Genomic DNA, 8,388 nt, shown 5'->3' on the forward strand with positions numbered 1-8,388 from the left:
ATGGCTCCCATTCCCCTCTTCCTGCCCAGGGGTCAGTTTCAGAGGCTTGGCTTGGGACCCTGATGAATGTAGCTAGCCATAGACTCAGAGCATATATGTTTTTTCCTCTCCTGGGTTTGTCTCTTTGATATCCAGGGATGAATAGTCCCTTCAGGGACCAGGCCATACTTGGGATGGTCATTAAGGGTCTCTGCAGGTTCAGTGACATTTCCTGGAGTTTCATCCCATACATTGGATATGCCTAGATATCAGAGATTCAGGGCTCATCTGTGACAGAATTGGCCTAACTGCCTCTCTCTGTCCCAGTAGTGCCAACTTGGAGACTTCCACAGAGCTCTTCCATAGACTAGATTAAAAAAAAATATGATAGGGAAGTCCCTGCTGGTCCAGTGGTTAGGACTTGGTGCTTTCACTGTGGTGGCCCGGGTTCAATCCCTGGTCGGGGAACTAAGATCTTGCAAGCTGTGCAGCGCGGCTGAAAAAAAAAATTGATGAAAGCCATCAAGCCTACTCCCCAAGATAATGTATATATACACATTTTATATACATTAATAGGGAGTTTATAAAGTCCCTGAAGTGCTTCCATAGACTCCCTAGTGGTCGGTGGACCTCAACTTACGAACCTCTGCTCTGGTGAAAAGGTTCATCATGTGTCTGGGATTTCAGGAGGTGTCTGCGATCACTGCGGAAGACAAGGGGCCAGATCCCATCTCCAGGATGTTTCTGAGATGCTTTCCTTTGGTCTCAGTGCTCCTTCCTCAGCCCTTTAGTACATACACATCCTGGGGGCCTCTGGCTGGAGTTGGAATCCGGACCCAGGAACTGCTGGCTGCAATTTAGCCACCACACTCAGGCAGGAGTCTCGGGAAACAGGGAAATCCTCAGTGGGTCTGAGGGCTTTGGGAACCTTGGCTGACACTCATCATAAGCTATCTAAAAGGCATTGAATTGGGACTTCCCTGGTGGTCCAGTGGTTAAGACTCCACACTTCCAATGCAGGGGGTGCGGGTTTGATCCCTGGTTGGGGAACTAAGATCCCACATGCCGCACGGCTAAATAAATGAATGAATGAATGAATAAATGGCATTGAATCTGCTTTACCAAAATGAATGTCTAGGGGAAAATGGTACCAATTATCTGCACCATGATTGTATCTCAAGACTGAAGACCGAGTACAGCTTGTAGCAGCTTGTACTGTTAAACTAAGGCAGAGATTTTACTGAGGTCCCAGCCAGTGCACTTGAGAATTACAGAACATTTAACTAAATTTCAGATAAAGTGCCCAGTGAACTTTAAGAAATAGATATTGCAGAAGGATTCAATTTAATTTTCCACCTAATGAATAATGTTATATAGTTTAGCATATCAGTATTAAAATCAAGATGAGAATATTTGATAAACTGCAACCAAGGAGAGACTGTATCACAGACAGTATAATATGTGAGAGATAATGAAGGAAAATTTGGAAGTGAGGTGGCCACCTCTAAATTCTTTGTTCAGCCAGGCTACTCAGTGAGCTTGAAAAATAGCTCTTTTAGAAGAACAAACGTAAATAATGACTTGGAGGGGCCAGGAAAAGGATGCAGAATATTGAGGTGTATAGGCCCCATGTCATCCCCTCCTCCAGGTGGGCTATTGTTGACATTATCACTAGAAAAAATTACCTTTCTTTGCCTGTTTAACCCAGATTTATCATTGCATTGCAATTGGGTGGAGTCTTCTCAAGGTACAGGGCATACTGGCATGAAAAAATAGACCAAAAGCATGTAAATCACATTTGTGATGCCAGGTCGTAGTATTTTCTCCATTAGGACTATCCTCTTCTATCTTGGCCCTATCATAGCCAGGCAAGACAGCAGTTTTATTAAAATAAAGCAGTTGAATATGGATGGATACTTTAAACTCTAGTCAAGAAGGCACATTTACAATTGAGTTCTTCTCTTGCTGAAAGATAAGTTAGATAAGAAGTGACAGTCAGAGCTGAACTGGAACCTGAAACTGATCAAGTGAATGTCTTTAATGGTGGCATGAAGAATAGGCTTTGAACAAATCATAAGTTGGAGCTGGAGGAAAGGACTCTCAAAGTCCATTAGCCTCTCTGAAATGGAGTAATCTATTATTTATATCTTAATCTGTTAACTTTTTTTTTTTTTTAAACAAGCTACCACCAAGGAATGAGTTTTGGGTCTTAGAGTCTCCTAATGAGTAGGGTTCTGATGCTTCCAACTCAGGGAGGGGCTGGTAGGTGAGCAATACGTAAGCAATTGTGAAATGACTCATCAAATCAGTGACATCCTCAAATGCCTGAGAGTTCCTCTCTTGGCAGTTGCTATCTACCCAGACCTCAGGGAAGGAAACAGGCTGGGCATGGGGCAGTGGGAAAGGAGTTCTAGGATTCTGGGCCACTCACTACTCAATTCCTTTTGCCTGTTCCATTTTGCAAATTTATTTTGAGACCATCTATTTCAACTTTGTCATTTTTTAGAAGGCAACTGGGACTTGGAGGTTTAAAGGGTTCATTTAGCAATTTAAACCAGATCTTGGCCTGTATTGGAAGTCTTCTTGACTCTTCCCAGATGCGTTCAGGGTACTGACATCTTATTTAAGAATAAGGAATGGTGTCAGTGAAAAATCCCACTTGTTTCTTTTCTTGCATATTTTCTTTATCTAAAGGTAGAGTAGGAATAAAAGGACTTAGGCCTTGCGCTCTAGAGCCCGCAAGCCACAACTAATGAAGCCCATGGGCCTAGAGCCCGTGCTCCGCAACAAGAGAAGCCACCACAATGAGAAGCCCGTGCACTGCAACGAAGCGAAGCTCCCGCTTGCTGCAACTACAGAAAGCCCATGCACAGCAATGAAGACCCAACACAGCCAAAAATAGATAAATAAATTAAAAAAAAAAAAAAGGCTTAGGCTTGTATTTGAAGCTCAGCTCTGTCACATGTTAGCTGTGTGACACTGGAGTAGTCATTTAACCTCTCTGGACTCAATTTTATCATCTGTGAAATTGAGTTAAAATGTGTAATCCCCGATTGACTGTGAGGATTAAACAAGTATGAATGTGAAAGGCCCAGGTACAGCACTCATCAATCCTGGTCTTCTCTGCTAAACTAACCCCATCTGACCTGTGAGGCCTCAGTGAGTATTCTCTCCAGCAAGTTCTTTTTCCCTTCCAGTCTTGGTTTCTCATATTTAAAACCAGGGCTTTGGACTAGATAATACTTAAAGTCCCTCCCAGTAGTAAGAGGGACTTATAACTTGCTTCAGGCTCCAGCTGGTTAGCTTCTATTGCTGTGTCCCTAAGGTCTCCTTTTTTTTACTAGATCAAAATTGGCAGATGAGCTTTCTAAAATACAGAGATTCTTTACATCCTTGCCCTTAACTGTTAAGTAAGTTTTAAAAGAAGTCTTCATCTGCCCCAGTTTATGCTGATTCTGGACCCATGGTGGGGAGCAAAGGGCATAGCTGAATCTAGGGGTTTAAATGGCATCATTAGAACTTTCCTTTTCCATCTCCTAGTTCTGCTTTCCTGTGTTGACTCTCTCCAGGGAGCAACAAAAATAGCCATGGGCCTCAGAAAGAGAGAGAAGACAGTCCTTTTCCTTGACATTCCTGCCCAAGTATAGAAAGGACCCTGAGTCTTCTGCTTAGGTCACATACTCATCTCTGGACTAATCACTGTATCTCTTAGGAGGAGACGTACTCTGGCCATTTTGAGGAATAGGACCATCTTGAGGCGAGATAGGTAGAGGGCCACAGGACTGATGGCCCCACTAGAATTACACAGAACAGGGAAGAGCAAGTTGCAAAACAACAGATATTTACCACTCACATGGACTGCACAAATCATTCCAAAGTGCTGGTAGCTCCCTTAGCCCTGTGCCATTGTCATGGGATCTAAGACTAAAACGGAGGCAGACAATCCTGGACTTCTGGCAGCTACAGGTTGAAAGTTGACAGAACCCACTGCCCTGACCCCTAGCCTGTACTGTTTGCCTTGATTGGAGGAAAAACTGTCATATTCAAATTGAATAGTTTCTCGCTAAGGACCTTTTGTAGAAACTTCTCCAGAAGCTGTAGGATGCACTCTTACAACACTGGCTAGAGTTGCTAGGGTCCTGACGCACCTCCATGTCCTGGCTCACTAGTAGACCACCAGCTCTGCTGCTCTTTCATTGGCTGCTCTTTCGGGGGTAGGAGGCCAGGGCCAGGGCAGAGGAAGGGGCTTTGGGAGTTGCCTGAAAAGCCAGTTGAGCAGATGGATTCTTTTTTTTGTGTGTGTGTATTGATTCCTTCCTTCCTTCCTTCCTTCCTTCCTTCCTTCCTCCCTTCCTCCCTCCCTCCCTCCCTTCCTTCCTTTTTTTAAACATCTTTATTGGAGTATAATTGCTTTACAATGTTGTGTTAGTTTCTGCTGTATAACACAGTGAATCAGCTATAAAATGTTCATGACAGAGCAAGGGGAGGAAATAGGTAAAATACTAAAATGTGATCCCTCCAGCTTGTCAGGCATTAGGGAAGAGACCCAAGATTTTGGAGAAAGGCCCCAATAGGCACCCCTATCTGAATACCCAACCTGAGAAGCTGTTAGTGTATGTCTCATGTGAATGAGTAAAAGGCACCCTCTGCAGGTGGAAGCTTTTAGCCCACACTCACCCCTGAGTCTGGGGCTCATGTAGGTCACAAATGTGCAACCTTACAGGATGGGGACCCTGTTTCTTACCAGACCATGAGGTTCTCTAGAACGGATGCTATTTTCTTGGGTTCTCTGACATGTACCCAATAAAATTCAGTGTACCTGGAACATAATAGGATCCCAATAAAATTTTGTTTTTTCTCCACTCACAGTGAAACATTTACTGGGTTTCTATTATGTGCCTGGCATCATGCTGGAGGTTGACGGTATGTATTTACATTTTAGACAATTCCAAAAAATGCCTGAGAGAGATAAGAGTGGAGCTCAAGTATAACATTTCCTCACAGTATCAGTCATAGGGATCTGTACCTGTTAGAAAAACTATGAATCCTGCCACAAGTGGAACAGCAAAGAACAGCATGTCCTACAGTAGGTCTGAGGGTATAATAGCACACTAAATTCCATTGTTATTTATAATAACAAATGTTTTTTGTTAGTTTTACTTTTTAGTTTCTAATTTTTTTTTAATGTATTGGAGTATAATTGCTTTACAATGGTGTGTTAGTTTCTGCTTTATAACAAAGTGAATCAGTTATACATATACATATGTTCCCATATCTCTTCCCTCTTGCGTCTCCCTCCCTCCCACCCTCCCTATCCCACCCCTCTAGGTGGTCACAAACCACCTAGCTGATCTCCCTGTGTTATGCGGCTGCTTCCCACTAGCTATGTATTTTACGTTTGGTAGTGTATATATGTCCATGCCACGCTCTCACTTTGTCACAGCTTACCCTTCCCCCTCCCCATATCCTGAAGTCCATGCTCTAGTAGGTCTGTGTCTTTATTCCCATCTTACCCCTAGGTTCTTCATGACCTTTTTTTTTTCTTAGATTCCATATATATGTGTTAGCATACGGTATTTTTCTCTTTCTGACTTACTTCACTCTGTATGACACTCTAGGTCTATTCACCTCACTACAAATAACTCAATTTTGTTTCTTTTTATAGCTGAGTAATATTCCATTGTATATATGTGCCACATCTTCTTTATCCATTCATCTGTTGATGGACACTTAGGTTGCTTCCATGTCCTGGCTATTGTAAATAGAGCTGCAGTGAACATTTTGGTACATGACTGTTTTTGAATTATGGTTTTCTCAGGGTATATGCCCAGTAGTAGGATTGCTGAGTCGTATGGTAGTTCTATTTGTAGTTTTTTAAGGAACCTCCATACTGTTCTCCATAGTGGCTGTATCAATTTACATTCCCACCAACAGTGCAAGAGGGTTCCCTTTTCTCTACACCCTCTCCAGCATTTATTGTTTGTAGATTTTTTGATGATGGCCATTCTGACTGGTGTGAGGTGATACCTCATTGTAGTTTTGATTTGCATTTCTGTGAGCATAGTATCTGTTATGGATCGGAATTAGTGGAACTTAAAAATGTTCATATTTTCCCACTTAACATTCCAGATTATCAGTCTTTGCTAACAAACAAGGTGATAAAGGCTATTGGGGGTTTTCCATACCTTTTCTATGAAGTATCTATTTTTAGGGGCATTATTATCTTTGGCCACCAGATGGCAGCATTTGAATAATAAAGTCTTAATTTGTCCTTTTTTTGCGGCGGGGGGGGGAGGGGGAAGAAGTTTTATGTAACTTTTATATTTTAGAACCAGTGTTTTAAAATAAAATATAGAGGGGTTTTAAAAATAAGGTTTATGTGTGTTTAACTGATCTCCTAATTAAGATAGAAGTTTGACAGAAAACCAGGGTGTAGGTAAGAATATAAAACATACATGATTGATAGAGGAGGTCATTTGGCTTGGAGATTAAATAGACTAAAATTGGTTAGAGCCATGGTGGAGGTCTGATTCTGGCACTTAACAGTGGAGGGTCTTGGACATGTCAAGTGCATGGTAGGCATTGAAAAATATGCTATCTCGTTTCCTCCCATTTCTTAAGTCGACCCCAAGGTTAGTAACTCTTGTTCCCATCACAGGTATACCCGGAAGCAGCACTGGGAACAGACATTTCTGCTGGGCATATCTTTGAAAAGTGGCATCATTTTTACATTGACTTAATTGTTAATTCTCTGGTGGTTCGATATTAGAGGAAGTACTGTCAAAGTGAGATGGTGATCCACAGAGAAGGTAAAGGGCTGTGTGTGCATTTTTCATGGGCCAGTTTCCCCCAAAGCCTCTTTCTGATAAAAGAACCTAGCTTCACCTCTGTCCTCCAGCTCTTTCAATGCTTCTCTCTTCTAAACAGGCAGAATAAGTGCCCCAACCTCAGATAGTACCAGAATATTAGAGCTGGAAAGAACTTTACGAACCAGGGCTCCTGACAGTTTGAAGGAGTCACACAGGTTCTGAGAGGTGAAAACTATGGAGTCTCTCACCGTACATACATTTTCATACACATCAATTATCTATTGATTTCTTAGGGCAGAGGTTCTCAGCTGTTGTGCGTGTGTGTGTGTATGTATATCCCTTTGACCCTGATTATTTTGAACCATCTGGTAGGGCATTTTTCCAAACCACATACAGAAATTAACTCTGCTATCAATGGGAAAACATCTAATACTGTGTTTTGCAGGCAGACAAATGTTTGAACTCTTGCCTCAAGAGTCTGTTAAAATTCTTTAGTCTAGTAGCCTCTGATATCCCATTGAGTCATTTGGGACACAGAAGTGATTGTTTTAACACCAGTGACAAAGTTAAGTCTTTATTAAACACCAAGAACGCTTATATTCCCAAACTCATGGTGGGAGAATATATGCTAAAATGTTAATTAGTGCTTTTTTCTGGATGTTGAGAATGTGGGTAACATAAATTTCATTATGTTATGAATATTTCTAATTAGCTACAGTGAATATGTTTTTGGGAATGTGAGAAAAACCAAGTTTTATTTAAAAAAAGTAATAGGTCACAAGGGAATGCAATCAACATTCAGTTAATTTATATTAATAACTGATAAAGCCAAAAATGGCTAATAATTTTAACAAGTCATATCACTTCTCCAGTCCTCTATAGATGGAAAGACATCCTGCAAGTCCAAATTCCAAGCCTTTAGCAGGTTCAATTGGGCCTGAGAATGACACAGATGAAGGTAATTCATGTTCTGGATGATTTCCCTATCACTAGATAAGAAGACTAGATTTTCTCTGTTTGCCCACAGCCTCAATCTCTGTTTCTTTCACAGAGATATCAACTACATTCTGTTCAAAATTGTTGTACACAGCAACTTCCTATTTGTATTTACAAATGTCTTTCAGCAGCCATTGAAGTCCCATGATTTCCCTTGTGTTATGTTGATGTGGCATGTTATATTAGGTTTCCAAATATTGAACCATCCTTGAGTTCTGGGAATGAACCCTCTTGGTTCCTGAGGGCTACTTTTTCAGTGTTCACTTGGACTCCAGGAAACATTTTTGATGAGGTGGGAATGGGAGATAAAGTTTATAGGTTAGTTCATGTGTGAGTGCTTTGTGGCCTGTAAGCCAAACTTCAGACATAAAGATCAGGAGAAGTGGAGGAGCAAATAGGACCTGAAAATCAGGAGGAGAATGGTCAGGACTTTGGCTTCAGATATCCTTTGTGGTAGAGAATTCAAGTAATGAGAGAAGTGGAGAGGCAACAAAAAGAAGTCAGAGAAGCTAAACCAAACTACACAGTGAAAAGGGAGGAAGAGAAAGAATATACAGGAGGTGAACATTTGGAGAAGACCTTGAGTCATTTGGGAAGTGGGAGC

The sequence above is a fragment of the Phocoena phocoena genome, chromosome 6 (assembly GCF_963924675.1).
Source record: "Phocoena phocoena chromosome 6, mPhoPho1.1, whole genome shotgun sequence".
Lineage (NCBI taxonomy): Eukaryota > Metazoa > Chordata > Mammalia > Artiodactyla > Phocoenidae > Phocoena > Phocoena phocoena.